Genomic DNA, 19,425 nt, shown 5'->3' with positions numbered 1-19,425 from the left:
TGGTTTGGCTTAGTTTCAGGTTTCCCCTCACAGCGGTGAAATTTACAGATGTAATTGATTTTCCACTAAATTCTGACTGATGACTTAGAGCTTTCCACTTGCATCATTTGTTAGGCTCTTCTCCCTGCAACCTGTGGTCCGCATTTAGAGCTGCTTCTTTTATATCACTTGTGCATTTCCAGTCTGTAATTTCTCACAGCTCATTTCTAAGGAGAAAGCAGAGGATTAAGAACATGGTTCTTTTTGGATCTGAGAATTCATCTTACTGCAGGGGAAGATCCTTCCTAGAAAACCTGAATGTCTGATTCACTTTTATTTGGAGGAACAGAGTTGCTTGCAAGCTGAAAAGAACTGGTTTTGACATTTGTATTTGTGTGTTTATTTTCTAGCTGGTCAGATAGGAGGAAGGGTGTGTGTTGTGTGGTGGAGCATCTGTTGATTCAGAGAACTGTGAACAAATGGAGATGACAAAGTCAAAAGCCATGCTCTGCCAAAGAGGAGAGAGGGCTGTGTGCGGGTGCTGAGTAGCAGAGGATGATTGGCACTGACAAAGCAGGCTGTTGGTGGCAGGGACCTAGGAGGCTTTCTTTCTGTTTATTTGATGTCATTTTTTGCTTCTTAGCTGCCAAGCTACTGATCTAAGTTTACCTGCATTTGAGAGCATTGTGTGGTATGACTGGCAAGTATGTTTGACATGAGGCTGAAAATTAAATACTGGCCTCCCACCTCGGTTTCCCTGTGATTTGCATGCAGGCAAATGCTGTCCCATGCTGTGTATCAGGGAACACGCTGACATGTCCTTCATTCAGAAGTGCAGAGTGACATGACAGAGCTAGCAGAGAATGAAGTAAAATCAAGTGAGCAAATAATGTGTTTCTTCTAGCGTGCAGGGGGATGTTATGGGAACAGACACCCTCGTTTCCTCCGTCAGTGTGACAGGAAGGACATCAGTCCTCTCTGAGCAGTTTGCGGACTGAGTACAAATCAGATAAAAATCCTAATGTACAGATTACAAAGTGATCAGGAGAAAAACTCCCTGACTATTTTGTACTTTATTATAAGTATTAATTTGCAATGCAAGTTGGTGTCTTGTGGTTTGGCACCTGAAACACTTTTTTCAGGGCACCAGGTTAGTATCTATAGCCATATGATCTTGCTGAATGGGGAGGAGGTTGTCCCCCAGGTTTCTGCAGTTGACTGGATTACTGGGCTACACTGGGGCCAAGTTGGCACGCTGGCACCATCTGTGATTTCAGACTCTCACTTCTGACGTGTTTTGCTCTGGGGATGTCAAGAGCATTGTAGAGGTAGAAAAAAATTACCACCACAATCACCTGCAAACAGGAGGCAAAAAAACCCAAAGTGTGTGTGTGATAGTTGGATCCTTGCTTCTCGCTTCAGCCTTGGCAACCCTGTTGGCTCAGTATATCAAGCTACCTCCATGCTGCCATTGCATCTCTCCTTTTGTTCACCTCCACCCAATTTTATCACACCTGCCTCCCTGTTTTTTCACTCCCTCACTTTTCCTTGCCTTTGCAGTGGACTTCCTCTCAATATTCTGCTGATGTTGTTGTCATTTTTGGTTGACTTTTCAATTTCACTCTTTCCATAACTTCTGTTCCCATAGCTTTAGACCAAGCCTCACATGTATTTTAGCTAATTATTTTTATTGCTTTTCTTTTTTCTCCCCCTTCTCTCAAACTACCAGTCTTCATGGAAAATCCTATCATTTTTCATTCCTGCTTGTTGTGGATGTGAGTGAACCAACAAGCTTTGCAGCTCCTTTTCCCTCCAAGGAGTTAGCTCCCACTGTTTAACCCAACTCTGAAATAGTGGAACTGGGATCAGATTTATAGGAAAGTTGTGAGAACCCTTCTCTCCCTTTACTCCAGGAGATGCTATGAGGGTTGGCCTTGCCTGGGATCTTGCCTGAGCTGTTTCAGCTTCTGTCTTCATTTGTGTCTGGGCAAGCACTTTGCTGCCCCTGCCTCATCTTGGCAGGATCCTACCAGTCCTCCAGCAATGGCTTTCTCTGGGAATCCTGACCCACAGCTGCCCCTGTTGCAAGCCCAGCCCCAAGCTGCTTGTCTGAGGGCTTTGGGTTTGTGTCCTGGGGGTGAGGGGCTGCCCGTGGCCCCAGGCTGCCTGAACCCCTGCCCTCACAACCCCTTCCCATCCAAGCCTTTTCAGAGCAATCCCTGCAAGATCTTTGGATGCAGCCATTTGTCTCTTGTTTGTGTGGTGAACAGCTTGTAGTTAAAGCATTTCAGTCAGCTGGAAACATTAACTGGCTAGAACTGCACACTTTAGGAGCTGGCAGCCTTGAACTTGTTGCTATGCTCTGCACAGGCAGTGGCCCTGAATTTCTGCTTCTGGTAATGGGTATTTGGCTTCTCCCACTTTTCACCAAAACACATAATTCAGTTGATTCCTGTGGTGTTCCCTGAATTTTTGTGGATCTTTGAATAAGGGTATCGTAAAGGTCTGGCTTTAAAGCCAAGGAACTCAACAGGGAATTGCCACTGGGACAAGTATAAGAGCTTGCTTTGTTTATCCAGTGATGTAAGTTGTTAGTGTGATGAATGAGGACCAATAAACCGAATGAAGAGAGTTCTTAACTAATGATGGATAGAAAAATCAATCCAGAGATCAGGAACATCACAGAAGAAACACACACACAGTAGAGTGCAAGACCAGTGGTAATGAGCCTATAGGAAAAGATCATTTCAGATTTTTTCTTTAGCACAAGAGTTCAGAATCTGTGAGGACATTCAGTGAGGTAGTGGATGTGGGCTGCAGGTCCAAAAAGAATGCTGTGACCAGAAAACCAGGTGAAGAAAGACCCGAAGGACAGATTTTTCCTGTCAGGATTACAGACAGTCTGTAGAGGGATACTCTACAGCAAGTCATGCTGCGCTTCGTGCTAGTTTTGGAACAGCAGTGATGTGAAATAAATCACTCTCTAAGTGTGGGAAAGCATTTGGAGGGAAGTTTTTTGCATTATCTTGGATGCAGTCTTTGTTGCTCTTTGAAACCAAAGGCCTAGGAGAATATGAAAGCAGTATACTCTCCAGTTCTGTATGTGTGGCTAGCTCTTGAAAGCCAAATGGCATTTTGAGTAAACACTGCCTCGTATTAAGGACTCTGACAGGAGAAGAAAGGCTTAGACTTGTATAGGACATACAGAGTGACACTTTTCTCAGTATATGTGAAATATTTTGTACCTGAAATATAGCAGTTATATGTATAGTCTGTAGTCTGTTGTAATAATAAACGTTGCTAGTCTAATATTGTATATAATTTTATAACTGTATAATATGTAGAATGATATTTTAAACCTGTGCTATATAATAGAATACAATTTAATATATTCAGTAGGGACAGTTACACTGGCATACAATTTATATAAATGTATTAAATATTCAAATTGTTTCAGAATAGTGATTAGGAAAAGCATTTTTGTATAATTACTTAGTATCTTTGATAGCTCAGAACACTGACTTAAACAGTAAAGCAAAACAAGCAGTTGTTTTGTTGGGGAACATGTTTCAGTATTGGTAGCAAAATGGTCCATAGAGAAACAAAAACATGTTTCCAGCTTAAATGACTGAATTGGCATCCTTGATTTTATTTAGCCTTGTATGACTCCTCCAGAGGAACTGTGGGCTGGCACAGATTCTTCTCCTGACTCCCCAGGTTGTGTTAGATAACCCCTGCTAGAGTCCACATCTCTTATGCTCCCTGGTACTGTTGATTACAGTAGTGCTGAAAAGCCACAATCATCAACCAAAGCCCCCTTTGAACAAAGAAAATAAAATGTCTGTCCCTCTCCCAGTAAGAATTACTCATAAGAAATTATGAGTGGAAGTGTAACACAAAAGGCAAAGACAGATGGGGAATTGCTAAGAAACAGTGAAAGAAAATCAGCCGTGAGGATAGATAGTGGTCTCAGCTTTCCTGAACAGCCTACATGTTGTCATTTTCCTTTTTTTTTTTTTTTTTTTTTTTTTTTTGGTTGTTTTTTGTTTTTGTAATTATCATAGCAAACAAGATTTAAGAAAGGATTTGAAGGAGGGCAATGCAGTGACTTTGCAGGTGTTGCAGAGAGTTCTTCCAAAGCATGGAGCGTAATGGGAGGAAGCTCAGAAGTGCTTAACTGAAAATGTAACAAGGGACTAATGAAAAGTAACTCGCAGGCTAATTGTAACTTGACTGTTCAGTACCCAGTGAGAATAACAATGAGTGGCCCGTAGAAGGGAGCAGGAAGCTGCTTTTCTTGGGGATACCAAGGAAGGGATGAAGGGCTGCAAAGAAAGAGGTCACACTGTCAGAGTGATGCTCCAGAGGTCTTTGCAGCAGCACTGATTAGGTGCTGTGTTTGTTCAGGCCAGAGGAAAAAACACTGTAGTAATCTAGTCCTGGGATGATGAGGATCTGGGCAAGGCTATTAACTAAGTACATCTAAAAAAGATTATATATGAGCAGTATTGTGCAGAAAGATTCTGCAAGACTTGGTCCGGATTTGATGACCTGAGGATGACCTGGGTTGGAGGTAGCATTCAGACAGGTGTCTGATGTGGTGGGCTAGATGGTGCCACTGCACATTGTAATTCAGGAAGGAGCTGGCAGGAGGAATTTGTGGGGGCAGGTAGTACAACCCCTAATGTGGCTATGTTGAAGTTCAGCTGATTCCTGAAATATTGGATGAGATACCAATTTGAAAAGAGCGTAGTAGTTTGGAGTAGAGGTGCAGCATCCAAAGAGGAGATGGTAGTTGATGCTGTTACAGAGGAGATTACACAAGTTTTAAGAGGAAAGAAGACCAAATAATTTTCCACAGAGCATAGAAGACAGCAGGAAGTTGTTTCTTTGTGTGACATCCAGAGCAAGAGTTAGAGAGACTGGGATAAAGCTGTGTAAAGAAAGACAAAACTTAAAAGTAAAACCTTAGGTCTCCTAACCATGAAAAGCAGCTGGCACCTCAGGAAGAATGAAGAATGAGCCCAGTTCCCAAGGTCTGCATAGCTAAAAATGTTGCAGAATTCGAGATTTGCTACATTTGAATGGAAAAGGTAAAGGGCATCTGGAAAGGAAGAGAGAGACTTGATGCAGGAGTTTTAAAACTGCATAGAGTTAAAGGAAAGGAGCAAGATGGTGGCTGCAGAAATAAATTAGGTTAAGGGAAACACTCGGGAGTGGATTTTTGGTTTTTTTTTCCTTCTTTCTGAAAGGATAAAGCAGTGAGAATGTGAAGAAAATTAAAGCTGACAAGTATGGGGAAATGAGAGTTTCAAAAGGAAATAATGAAATTATGAGCTGGCTGTGGCTCTAAGGAGGGTGGAACATAGGCATGTGTAAAGGGAAGCAGAAATAGGAGAATTTGAGAACTGGAGTCAAGGAGGTTACAGTCATTGTGGATGTGATAAATGGTAAAATAAGAGCTGTCTTCTTGGAAAATGTGAAGGAGATTAAGATTTGTAAGATGTCTACAAGAAATGGCTGCATTAAATGGCTTTGTGCTCTCAGAATATAGTCTGCTGGAAATGGTATTCTGCATGAGAGTAACTGACAGACCCATGACTGCCTTCCCATTTGATACTGGGTAGCAGATTCCAAAGTCTGGAGTTTCTGCTTTAAAAGGGTAATGGGCTGGGGGGCTAAGGGTAGTGTGCTAGAACTGGAACTCATGATGAAGGAGGAATCTGTGTTTATGCCTGTGAGCTTCTGATGTCTACAGGGACATAGATTGTAAATGCCTGATATGATCATTCATGTTACAAGCTGGGTTGGAATGGTCTAGTAAACCAAAGAGAGTAGGGTATTTTCATTTCATGTTTTTCATTACTGGTATTTTAGGAAACACTGAAAAATACAAGGCTAATGGATTGTCAACTTTCTTTCGGATAAGTGCCTGATGGACTGGATCTGTAAGCAGTACTTCAATATAGGGAAGTGCACCTATAACAAAGACTCGTGTCTGTGTAACAAGTAATTTCATCAAAGCACTGATTTGCCCAGTTGCCAGACCTTGTCCATCTGAATGGTGAAACCCTTCTTATTCTTGTGACCTTCCCAAGAAAGTGGCAGCAGTTTATCTTTTTATTGTCTGTGCTGACTGTTTGTTGGTGTAGGGAAGACTTAGTTTATTCCCCAAAGTGCCTAGTCTTGCTTTGAGGAACCAGGCAGATTACAGATTCCAAAATACTAGCCAAAGATTGCAGATAGTCTAAGATTTTTTCTTTTTTCATATTTCTTACAGAAATATGTAATACTGATTTATTACAGTACCAGTAACTTCTGCATAGAGATGTTTTCCATTTTATATTTCAAATGGGAATATCAGCTCTGAATTCAACACATAATTTACCTTTAGGTCTTAATAAAATGTAGAAATTTAGTTTCTCTCTGAATCAATGATCAAAATTCATAGTCTTGACAGAACTGTCTAAAATGACACTTGTGTTATGGTGTTTATGTAGTAAATCATCCTTAGGCAATTACTGAAATGCTCTGTAGTATTCTAAACATAGCCTGAATGAGCAGAGCATGAGGTATTGAAGTTTCCCTAAATTCCCAGAATTACCACATCTTCTGTCCTGTGCCAGGGAAACGTTCCATCAGACCAGGTGCAGGGTGGATGCAGGGCCAGAAGGAGATGTCTAAACTGAGCAGTCTATGTGTCAGTATCTACATGTGATCTGCATGTCTGCAGTCTGATCAAAATCAGCAAAAACCCAATCAATATAGGCAAGGGAAATGATTCAACTCACCTTCAAATAGATGGCAGGAGCTGGAGAACCAAACAGCTTCTAAGAAGCTCCTGGGAGAGGATGGGCATATTCCTTGTGTGTAGGCATGTGCTGTTAGTTATCCCATTTACACACCTTTATCTGGAGCAGAATCCCAACATGGCAAGAAGTGGCAGATGTCCACTGTAATCGTAAGCATAGGATGAGCTATTCTGCAGTGCCTACATGAGCAAATTTTTTTTCCCAGTAAACTTCTCACTTATGACTGATTAGAGTAAGATCAGAGAAAGCTCATGGGGACTGTATGACCTGGGGCATTAATCTCATCTCTCTGAGGTTTCTTCCCATTCTAATCTGATTAATTAAGCCATCAAGTTCACAACACCAGGTTTTCTGGTGTGGCTCGTAGCTTATAGTTTAATGCTTGTCATAAACGATCATGACCCAACACTCAGGATATAGTGATGGGTGAAGAATTTGATCACCTAAACTGCTGCTTTCAATATATCACAAAATACAGATCAACTGCTCTTTTATTACAACCCTTGTACCTGTTGAGAGAGGACATACCAGAAAGGTAGACAGTCATTTCTTGGTGACACCTTTCCCACCTCACTGAAACGTATGGGTGTACCTTAGCATAAGGGGAAACAGTAGGGTCTGTGTATACTGAAAGGTGATCACTTTAGTGAGAGACAGACTGAGCAAAACTTCTTCCCCTTTTTCCTCTGAAAAAGCCTCTATTCATTCTGGTTTCCAGACTGTATGCCAAATCCTACTGACATCAGACAATTTTCCATTGACTCACTTGGGAGGAATCTGAATGCCTACAATGCAGGAGAGTCAGCAACTTAGCCCAGATTCAGGTTTCCATCAATATATGCAGAGCCCCCATTTGTGCTGCAGTCCCATCAAGATTTTTGTTGTAGCCAATTGTACCTTTGTCTACCCTAAGAAGAAATTGTCATAGGTCTTACTAGCCTCTTAAATTTCCCTTCAAATAAACTACATTAATAATTCTTTATTTTATTGATGATGATGTATTTTTATGATAAAAGATCATAAAAAAAAAGTCAGGGTAAAGAATAATCGCATTTATTTCAGGAAGCTACAGGTCTGCGTGAGTCATACTTAGGTGACGATGCTGTTTGTCAACAGCAGGGTAATAAAAGGTTCTCATTATTTGTTTTTAAATATTGCTTTGGAGTTTTCACAATGTCATGTCAATGTTTCCCAGCCATGGCTCCAGTATTTCCTTTTGTCTGTCTTCTCTCTCTCATCTTAAAATTCTGAAACAGTGGGAGTCCTGGTTTTGCTGTGTGAGGAGAGGGAAGAACATAGTAAAGGGTGGGGTTGCTCAGAGGCTGCTGGAGACAGGGACTGAAAACAGGGTTGGTAAACTGTGTGTGAGGCTTGTTTAAGTGATAGGTGTGCAAGAAAAGTGAGTGTGCTGAAGAGGCTGGAAGATGTTCAGATCTGGGGGAAGAAGTAGCAACTTTGGGACATGCTTTAATTGATCTGACAGATACAAATTGTGTGACTTGTGCTAGACAAAAATGACACATATGTGCATCCCTATTCATATTGACTACAATATATGCATTGTAATAAAAGATTTCAAGTGTGAGTGGTTTAACCCACTGGTACAAAGAAGGGGTTGGTGTATATGGGGCAAAGAATGTATTGTGGGGGCAGAAAGCTCTTACAGCTGCACTTTGCTTTTGAGTGTTCATGTGCTTTGAACATGGAGTTAGAAAAGCATACTCATGCTGTGTAAGAGTTAAAGTAGAAACAGCCTGCAGAAAATACAGACTTCAAATAAAAGGCTCAGATAATGCAGTGTTTTTCGAAGGTCACAGAAATGCAGAGTACAAATTAAACACTCTGCAATATGTAAATGCCAGGCCATGTATGTTGGAGTTAGGCTTGAGTGCTGCAGGGAGGAAGCCTGTGTCTGCATCCCGTTTTGGATGGAATATTGTTTGTTGCAGCAAACCAATTGCCCAGCCCCGATTGTTTTAGAGTTGATCTGATCAATATCCCATTACTGGATGTAACAGTTGCTGCAGGAAGTGCACAGAAGATTTTAATGCATGAATTATGCATGCTGTATTCATTCTTCAGTCTCAGAGCAGAGTGACAGAGATTGTAAAGATGACTGGGGTAGTTTCGTGCATAAAGTGACTGCAGTGAAATGCTTCATATTTTCATGCACACAAGCAGCATTGAGTGGGACGGCCTATTTAAGAAGATATAAATCCCTGAGTTTACAGCACAGAATGCTTGATTTGAAAGTGTTTCAGCCATGTAGAGAGGCAGTTTTCCTGCTGTCTAACCTGCTTTCTGCCGATGGTTGGCTGAGGGATGCTAACGGCTGTGCTTTGCTCTGAGGTCACAGCTTGAAGTCTTTTTTTTTTTTAATTTGCTTTCTGCCGCAGGAGAGGATCGGTGAAGTTTATTGGTGCAACCAGCCTTGTAATTTTCAAAGATACAAACTTGGAGTAGTTGCTATGAACAAAAGGACAAGAAGGAATTCACCCTCTAAGGTAAAAAGGGGTATTTTTTATTTGTGTATTTGAGTGAAGAAGAAGGAATATGCTGAGGCAGGGTTATGATGATGCAGTGTGGTTACATTGACTCAGAGATCTGCGTTGGAATGCAGAGTAAGGATTCTCGGGTGGATATGGCTGCACAGATCCTACTAGCTGGGTTGTTTTAAGAGAATGGTGTAAATATTGCTGTGAATAAATACTGTTATACTTTCTGAGCCCTGCAGCTTGTTCAAGAGAATGCATTTCTGATCAGTTTTTATCTGCTATAGATGACTGCATTGTGGGGAGGGGCAGGACATTCATCAAAGTAATCAAAATAATAGCGTGATCTGTTTCATTAGAGATCCTCACTGAAAAATGACAATGAAATTTCATTGACTTTTTTTTTCCCCCTCTATCTGTATATTTTCTCTAACATTTGGAAGCTACAGTAAAATGTGTGTCAGACAAACAAGTCCCAGAATCTATTGCTTGACTTGTCCGGTAAATAACTAAGACGATGAAACTGTTACATCTTGGATAAAAGTCTGTGCTGTCATTCATTGAGGAGAGAAACCTGTCCCTTTTGTCCTTCAGGAAACTATGGGGTTTTTACATAAAAAGACAGCTATTTTAATTATGTAATTTGCTGGAAATAAATTTAAAAAAAAAAAAAAACAAGAAAAAAGAGAAATAATATTTTAAAAGCATCCATACACTTTTCATTTGGATATTTGGCAATTTAGGAATTTTTAAACAATGTACAAATGTGCAGTGAAAATACTACCTTTGAAGACAAGAGAAATTGCATTATTCTTGTTTATTGAATTATTTAACACAATAAATAAATTTTTGTATAATTAAAATTTTGTGCATTTGTAAATTTTAATATTTTGGGAAATGCTGTGTTTTGGAAAATACAGTACAAATACTTGAGTTTCTGTGGTCAGTTACTTGAAGCTGTACCCATACTTTCAAAGAGACATTGTCAGAGTACGGAGAAATAGCTGGGTGAGTAAACCTGAAAGCTGTTCGCTGTTTGAAGGAGCCAGGTACAGCCAGAAAGTATCACAGGCAGGCACAACAAGAGTTCCTTGTGCTACCATTCCTTGGTAAAATGCCTTTTTATTTTAAGTTTGCCCTGCTATTTTTCATTTGCATTTAATTATACCTGATGGTCCGGTTAGGAGTCCTTGTGCCACAGAAACTCGTACAGACCCCCGCTTCGGTGCGTGATCAGTGCGTGTTTGGGTGTTAATTACAACTGGCAAGCTGGCAAGGTGCCGTAGCAGGGATGAGGCGTTGTTAATTTTGCTCGATTAAGGAAACTCCAAGCAATCCTCAGGCTGAAGCGGCATTCCCGAAGGCGCCGTTCCGGGCGGGATCGCTGCGCAGCCCCGCGCCTCGGGCGATGCTCTCCCGCCTCGGCATCCCGCAGCCCGCCTGCTCTTGCCCAGGGGTGGGTCCTTCCATCGCCCTTTCTTCCCCTGCTGGGGGAAGCTTCCTGTGTCCTGGGGCTAAGGAATATATCCCGCTGGTGGGGAGAGGCAGTGCTGTTGTCTGGGATCCCGAAGGCCTGCTGGATGCTGAGTCACAGAGAGGTCTGGGAGGTGCTCGCTGGCCCCCTGGCTGTAGCCACATCAGCTATTGCAGCGAGATGAAGCCCGGGGAAGAAAAATACAGATACAGGGAAGAGGAACATTCAGAGGGAAGGGAGACAGACGTTAAAAATCCTCCCTGGCAAACGCTGCATCTTGTGGTGAGTGCAGACACACTTCTGGGTGTGTGAACTCCAGGCTGGGATCCCGGGGGGGGGGATGACATTGACAGCAGTGAAGAGCTTCACGCAGTAGTAACAAGGAAGATGTGCGTGCGAGCTGGCTGCTTGCAAATGTGCCAGTCATTCCTCCTTTGTCTTGGAGGATTTATTACATTTGCTGTGCTCCTGCCATGAATTATCACCTGAGGTGTATCATTTGCAGACCGAGCAGACTTTCAACCACAAAACCAGATACAAAGGAGGATAAATAACAAGAGAAAAACCCCAAACTTTCCTGAACTCCTCTCATCTGCGTTATTAAGGATTGTCTTACTGTGTCTATCACAGAAACTAAGTAAAATAATGGAAACCTATTTTTGGTGAGAATGACACATATATATAGTTAAGGCTTGGACATTCAAAACTGAATTCAGAGCATATGTGGTTTACTGGAATATGGCTCAGCAGTTTCAGTGCCTTGTTATTATTTCCAGATATGTCAGTGAATAAACATTATGTACATGTTTGACTGTCGTAAATAAAAAGCATCACAGTGACACTCACAGTGACAAGGATGAATATTAATCTTGTAACAACATCTCCCCTTTTTTTCCCCCTGTTGATACTAAGGTACTTAAATTACCTGTATTTACTGATGGAACATGTACTAATAAATGGTAACAAGTGGAAATACTAATTTTCTCTAAGAATTAATGGCTGGGATTTTCTAAGACATTTGAGAGAGGTATCCGGTGTCCATTGAAATTCACTAGAGACTGTGATCTTTAGTCTTTTTGGCTGAGATTTTCAGAGGAGCATATATAAATATTTTAGTCGCAACAGAAATAAAAGCTTGAATAAAAAGGCAGGAAAACAAAGGCAGCCCAGCAACTATTTACAGTTAATTAGAGGAAATGCAGAATTTGTTCTTGTTCTTTTTCTCCCATATCTCCTCCATTAACTGAGTAATTATACAATCTAAAATACCAAGAAATAATGCAGGGTACCATACAAAGAAAAGGGTAAGAAGGGAAGATCTTGCAGACATCTTATTCATAAAGGATATTGTTCAGAAAAAAAGCAGCTTAATGTAGACAGAAGTCTCCATTAATAACCTGTTGGAATATTCTCTTTCATGTTCTCATTATAATGCCCAAGATTCAATTAGAGTACTTGGTTTTCTCAAATTAGTACTTTGCAGATTTCAACCAACTTGGACTTAATTATGGAAACCTGTATTAAATACATTTGCAATCAGATAGTTGATGCCTACTACCAGATCTGATGGATTTTGTTCTTTTTCTGGGCTGCAGTGCAGATCTATTTGTTGCAGTTAATAACTGAAGGGGTGACAATACTTAAGAAAATCAGAAGCTTCAAGAGCTGATGCTAAGGTATCATGTGAACTCAATTGGTCACAAATAAATTCTCACTGCCTGTTGCAGTAAAGTGGCATTGTCATGCATGACTTATACCTTTATAATATATAAAAGGAAATATTTCTGGTCTATATTGGTTTTAATTTGTTGTTGGTAAGAGAAGGAAGAATTAATAAGAGGAATTAATGCATCTGAAATGATCATGCGTTTAGGATTGCTCCAAAAGTGGCTAAATAGTAGATTAGAAATAAAGAAAACTTAGGTGCATATTTTTGCTAACCGAAGCATGCTTCTAAATTATTAATGACACAGTAAAAAATGGCTTTTCCTGTAACTTGCTGTGTTATACACCATTACAATTGTTTTATTTATTTCCTACTGTGGCAGAGAACAGATCACTGAGAATTATCAGATTGTTTATGACTGATTGAATACATCTTCAGACAGTTAAAAATTGGTAATTGCATAGAATTGTTTTAAGCAAGTAACCTATGAATACTTCATCAGTGCTTATTGACAGAAAAATATGTCAGTGTGTGTGTGCCTGTATGTAATACCTGCTTACTCAGCAAATCTGTTCCCTGAGCTCCAATTTCTCAGCAGTAACTAAGAATAGCCACGTTTTCCTTCTGTTAGCATTTCCCTGTAAATAACACTGAAGGAAAATGCAGGTGAGTTCTGTTAAACATCACTCATTTTTAAAGCCAAAAACTTAACTGAGCAGCAAGAGAACTGGAACCCCTTCTTACCATTTGCTGATGGCATTATTCACACTACGTTAATATTTCAGAATGTTGGAAACAAGGTCTTTAATCTCTTAGGAGAAGCTGGGAAGATGAGCTGATGTGTTAGTGATGCTTTTTTAGTAGCATTTTTACTAAAAAAAGGGCTGGCACACCAAAGATTACTTTATAAGAATAATTATTCACCTGCGTTTTGTGCTGGCAGCTATAAATTAAATGATTAATGTAGGTCAGTGAAACTATTTAGAATTTTTCAGCTGAGGTTTTTGAACTACATCTCATTCCTTAATTTAGAAATGGGTTTAGTGTCTTGAAGCATAGATTCAGTACAGATATTCTACTACCTCCTGCAGCACTGATGCACAAGGGGCATTTTAACTGGAGGACCTGTGTGGCAAGAAAGTAAAACAGTCGTAGACAGCAAAATCTGTTTGTCAAGGTTTAGTGTATGCAGCAGGGAGAATATATTACTATAACAACACAGAAATATACAAACCTTTTAGGATGGTTTCCCCTCTGGGTGCTGGAACATGACCTGACCACAGTGTTCTTCCCTCTTCAGCCCAGCAAGTGATCTCCCACCCTGAAGTCTTCTTTGAAGGGGATGGGAATGATGATCATGACAAAGTGCTTAACAAATTTCAGTAACCTGTACCAAATTCTAGCTTACTCCCTGTGAGGGAGGTTCAGCTGTTTTTAGAGACCAAAGTACGTTGCCTTTCATAGTAGGGTCAGAACTGACCTCTTCCTAAACATGCTCTTTATTTAAGTTTTGAGGTCTGCACCCTTTTAAAATGTTCTTGGTGGGGGATACCCAGGATTTCATAGCTGTAAATGTTTTTTATATCTTCGGACTCAACTAATTGCCCAGCTGGCTTTCTAGGACGTCTTTTTTTTTTCTCTCCTGAAACACTTCATAGAAAAAAAGGGAGAAGAGCAAATTATTTGAACTCATGAGTCACTGTATTCATAACTAATGTACTTAAGTTTTTATCATTCTGCATTTGTTTGCAATGTCACAGAGTTGTGTCCGCATACATCAAGTTCCAAATTTGTGTTTCAGGTTCCTGAATATTTTCTCCTAATGTAAGAGCTCAGCAATTCCTATTAATAAATTTATGATGTAGCATTGCATTAAGTCATAGCTGCATTTGTAGAATTACTTCTGTCCTTTGTTTCAGCACTGATTTCATACTTGGCTTGAAGCAGTTACATAGTTTCACTACTGTTCTGGAAAAAAATAATGCTTTCACTGATTAAGTTCCAAGGCTTTGTCTCCACCAGAAACAAGTGCTGTAATGGAAGTAAGAATGGCCTCTACCTCAGAAATCCAAACCTGTTTTTTCTTTTCTTTCCTCGCTGTTCCCATACCTGATTTGAAGCCTGCAGTTGAAAAGTGTCTGAAGAAGGAAAAGAGGACATGCATGCTGCTAGTGTTAGAGAAATCCGTGTGGGTAAATATGTGCATTGCCAGAGCACCTTGGAACAAAGCGTTTATGCAAATATGTGAACTCCTGATTTTCCCACCCATTTTACATCACCTTTACTAGTTAAGCTCTAGGAGATGTAGTAGATGACATTTCACCTGCTGGCATGGCCTGCCATGGGCATGGAAATAGGCTCCAGCAGAGCTAAGTCACCAAGAAAAAGCAACAGTTCAGTTTCTGCTGAGTTTCTCTCCCTTCTTCCTCTCTCAAGTCCTAGTCCCAGAGGCTGCTTGCTCTTCTCTTCTCCCCTACTCCAGGAGTCACATAGTGATAAGAAACCTCAGCTCACAAAACACCCCAAGAGTTATCACTGGGGTAGTGGTACTTCATCCCTTCTTTCTCAGGGAAATTTCAGCCCTTGAGCTTCAGTATTTCATCCTCTTGTTAGACGCTTGAAAGAACCAAATAAGAGTGTTAACCCCTCCTCTTTTCCCTTTCTTCTAGTCTGCAGAGCTACTCTCAAACCTACTGATAGCTTTCCCATCAGACAAGTTAATTACTTAATAATTTGACACCAATGATGTATGACACTCTCCTGTGTATTTTATCTTCATGATTTTTGAGATAAGAAGCATGGAAAAATCTAGAAAGAGGGATTTATCATTCAGTCTATTTCTGGCTTCCCAAGGGTTTTTCACCTCTTGTGTATTACATGAAACTGTAGCTTATTGGTTAACTCACTAAATACAGGAGAAGATACCAGTTTCTCATTTTGTTGGGAAGGAGCTGAAAGGATTCTGTTGTGTATCACTGTCAATAAAGGCAGAACCACAGCACTTCAGGCAAATTCTTCTAAAATGGGTGTGTCTTCAACTTGATGGCAGTGGCACAAGTGGCTGCAACTCATAATACAGCTTCAACTGGAGATTGGTTAATTTATACAGAAATCCATGTAAAAAAAGTTTTTCTGTGGAGGCTTACGTGTCCTCTCATGATTCTACAAAAGCAAGAAAATAGAACAATCTTCTCCACCGGGAGTACTCCATGACTAGACCTGCTTGCCAAGAGGATACTTTTTTCTTTCCATGCCAAGATTTGCCCTAGTTCTGTGAGCAGGGTGTCAGCTGAACCTTCAGAGGTGGGGCAGGAACTGCCTCAAAAATAGCAGCTGACTGCTGAATGCAATGCATGAAATTCAGCCTTTTCCAGCTGTATTTGCATTAAGCCCCCCATATTTGCTTCCCTGATTTGGTCTAACACTGATAACAGCAGAATATGTGTAAATGTACGTTTTGCAAAAAAATACACCTTATAATAATAGTGTAGTTTGGGTGGGTTTGAGTAGCTGCATTGTCTAGTTGACTAAGTTTCTGGCTTTTGTTCACTGTAGAAATTTCCTCCTGAATTCTATCCATATAGAGCAAATCATTCTCATTGTGCTTTTTGCATATTTTAGTGTTAATCAGCTTCCTTATAGCAAGCACCAAAAAGAAATGTGTACTTGATTCATGGAGTAGCATTTTCTGTATTTCAGATGTTCTTACCTGGTCTGATTAGTTCTTTGGTATTGCTGAGAAGAGACAGCCTGATGTGACAGTACAAGAAATACAAACAGCAAGAGGTTGTTGGGTTTTTTTGGTTTGGTGGTTTGTTTTTTTTGGGGGGGGGAGGGAGGGCTGGTTTTTTTGCTTTTTTTAAAAGTGTACTATGTAACACTTGAAAACATATGAAATAGATGTATAGTGTCTTTAGGCTTGGTAAGAGATACCTAAATACAAATGAGGGGAACAAAGGGCATGCAAAATAAATAGGAATCACTGTCATTGGCTCTAGCAATTATTTCATACAAACTCCCTTGTTCTGTAATAACAAGGTTCAGAATAAACAAAAGAATGTATTTTTCATGTAAACAATAGTTAAACTTGGTGTTATTGCTACAGGGTGTATAGGTGAAAAATGTTCTTATATGGGCTTAGAAAGTGATGAGATAAATTTTCAGAGGAGCAATCCACCAAAGACTATTAGGCACAAAGCTGCTGCCTCTGATGTGAGAAGCCCTCAGATCCCAAAGTTCTGGAAGAAGAGGGTTATCTGGGGAGGTTACATACAGCATCCTGCCTGGTTTCTCTGAGGCACTGTCGGGAGGTTTTTAACCATGGTTTTAACCTGCATGGTTGTTCTCAGAGTGTAGAGATGAGAGTTGTGGCAGTGGTGTGTGTGGCTGGCAGCAGAACAAGCTGCCATGTGTGGTGCTGTGGAGGCTCTGGGCAGTAGAGGTGTCCATATGCAGGTGATCACAGGCTGCTGGGATCCAGCCAGACCCCTCAGGACTTTCTGGGTTACTCCACGATCCAAGATTGCAGCCCCAAATCAGGAGGTTACTATCCCTGGCATAGGTGATATTTTTTTCAGAGGATTTGTACCTTCTGTCATTTATTAGAATTACAGTGCAGGATCACCTTCATCATTTGGGGGTTTGCCTTTCTGGGATTTCTTGGTTTGTTTGGTTTTTTTAATCCTCAGTTTGCTGTGGTTTTATAAGTAATGAAAAATCCTTTTAGTCGTTGCATGCTCTATAAAATAAATGGACGTGTGTTCACACAGGGATGCAGATGAAATAAACCACTACAAATTGGAACAGACACACAGAAGCTTGTATGGGAAAGTATAATGCTTGCATACACTTCGAGAGCTACAATGAAGCTGTATCAAGCATTACATACTAATGAGATGGAAACACCTTTCTTCCCCTCCCCCCCCCAACACCTGCTCCTCTGAATCTCCACTTGGGACACATTTAAAAATAAACTAGACAACATCCATTTTCACCCAAAATGTAATCACTAACGAGCTAACACATTAAAGAAGTAGAGTCCAGAGAGCTGAATACCATCTGGCATAAAATATGACTGTCCTTTAGCTGTTATCTGAGAAAGATCTGCCTGGGCTACAGTAATCAGAAGTCCATTAGTGGCATTGTAGCTATTCAGGCCATGATGCTTTTTTTTTTTCTTTTTTTTTTTTTTCTTGTGGGCTTTTGTTATTAAAGAACCTTTTCCAAGGACTAACTCAAAGTAAGCATGCAGAGAAAGTAGTACTCAGAGTACTGGTAACACCAGGTTACTTTGCTGTCATGCTGCCTGCAGAGCATTTGTACCTTTATGAGATGCCCAGGACTGGCCCATTTTACGTGATAATTTGGGTGAAAATGGATGTGGTGCAGAGTTGTTGGGTGACATAAGGAAGGCCATAGTGGACCAGACCTAGTCCAGCATCCTGCCTTGATCATTCACTAACAACAAATGTTTCCCCTGCTCTGCCTCCACATTTCAGCTCTCAGCTGCTCAGAGAATCCCTGATCCAGAGCAGTGTTGGTGTCTAATAGCTGCTGATCAGCATGTCCACTGGGAATTTGTTTAATCTTTTTTTAAACTGGTTTATCTCTTCAAATGCTCATAAAAGTGTTTTCGTGACACTCCTCTCTGCACTTGTAATACATTCTTGTTTTCAGCCCAATGGGAGTTTAGACAATTGTGTCAAAAGTTCAGCAAATAGGGAAAATATGAGAATAAAGGAATTTAAAAACAGAAATATGTGCTTTCCCAGACAAACTTCATTCTCTTAACTACCACAGTGTGTCTTGGATGCTGTAATGTGCTTCCTCTTTGTTCCCCATGGTGAAGATGAATGCTGTTCCTCAGTACTTTCCAAGGTGACTCTTTTAAGAGTTTTTTCTGTTATTTTATCTCTGCTGTGAGTACAGAGGCTTTGCAGGTGACTTTGTTTTCCTAGTTCTAGTTTGCATCTTGTAATGAATTATAGAATTACTTATCCTGCCTATTTATAATACAGCTATATCTGAATCCAGAGCAAAATAAAAAGAGAAGTCAATGTCTATGTGTTGTCCATTTGTGTATTTGCCATGTTTATTTTCTTTCTTAGCCTGGTAGAAATGTGCATAATTGAGGCTTATATAACTTAAATTTTTAGTTGTAACATTATTAACTCTGATAATTAGGTGTAAATTCAGTTCAGAACTATATGAGTAGTGTTAAGGTTTTCCATGCTGGTTTCTGTAGAAAATAGTCTTGCTATATGCAGCATCCATGCAATGTTCATCATCCTACTTAAAAATAGTATATTCTGTTGGTTTTCATAAATTATTTATGATGTGGCTGAGAATAAAATGCTGGACATCAAGATTTTATACCATGAGAATCACAATTTGTGTTGTTCATTACTTCTTATGTACAGTTAATAAAACCTGGGCTAATTTCACACCCAGCAAGCAATTATCTTTTGTTCCTTCTCTCCCCTCAAAAGGTGAAGGGTGTGAGTTATAAGCTATGCTTAGACATCCACTTTTCCAGGACTTAATTTTAAAATTTTATTTAGATTGTAAATATAGGTTTTAATTTAAAAAAAATTAAGATATTGAAGGTAAAATTATGGTTGTCTAAGGGGTCCAGAGGAAAGAAAAAAAAACCCAAAAACCACTGAAAATTTTCTGGTTTTGTTTTGTCTGAGAAGTGGTCAACTGCAAATATTGTTCTTTTCTCAGCTCCAAAGGTACTTTCTGGAAAAGGGATAGCTACAGATCAATTAAATAACAAGTCCTGCTCATGAGCCATTGCTTAACTACTTTACAGTGGCCTAGTACATCACTTAGATAAATCTTCTGATGTCGTGTTAGGTTGTCCTACACACCTTCTATAGTTAAGATAAATTAGTTCCTTAGAAGAAGTTCCAAAAGATTGCCTGTGTCCATCTACTTTATATTGCACCAGTCCATTGAGAAAGCAAGCCCAAATATTCAGCTGAAGCTAAGTATGTTAAT

At 40.0% G+C, this 19,425-nt stretch overlaps 1 protein-coding gene across 3 annotated transcripts in view; it reads left to right on the top strand.

The window, feature by feature from the left end:
• CNTN1 (contactin 1) overlaps positions 1-19,425 on the top strand; it is a 244,928-nt gene that overhangs the window by 92,116 nt on the left and 133,387 nt on the right. The window contains exon 3 of one of the 3 annotated variants that reach the window (XM_071733631.1): positions 9,188-9,295. The exons of 1 other annotated variant lie outside the window; for it this stretch is intronic. The gene's annotated coding sequence lies outside the window, so the exon portion shown is untranslated. Of the gene's footprint in view, positions 1-9,187; positions 9,296-10,630; positions 11,040-19,425 lie in introns of those variants that run through there. One more of the 3 variants, XM_071733632.1, reaches the window with a different exon arrangement.

The sequence above is a fragment of the Heliangelus exortis genome, chromosome 1, assembly GCF_036169615.1.
Source record: "Heliangelus exortis chromosome 1, bHelExo1.hap1, whole genome shotgun sequence".
NCBI lineage: Eukaryota > Metazoa > Chordata > Aves > Apodiformes > Trochilidae > Heliangelus > Heliangelus exortis.
Note: the sequence above shows the minus strand (reverse complement) of the source record. Positions and strands in the feature narration are given on the sequence as shown.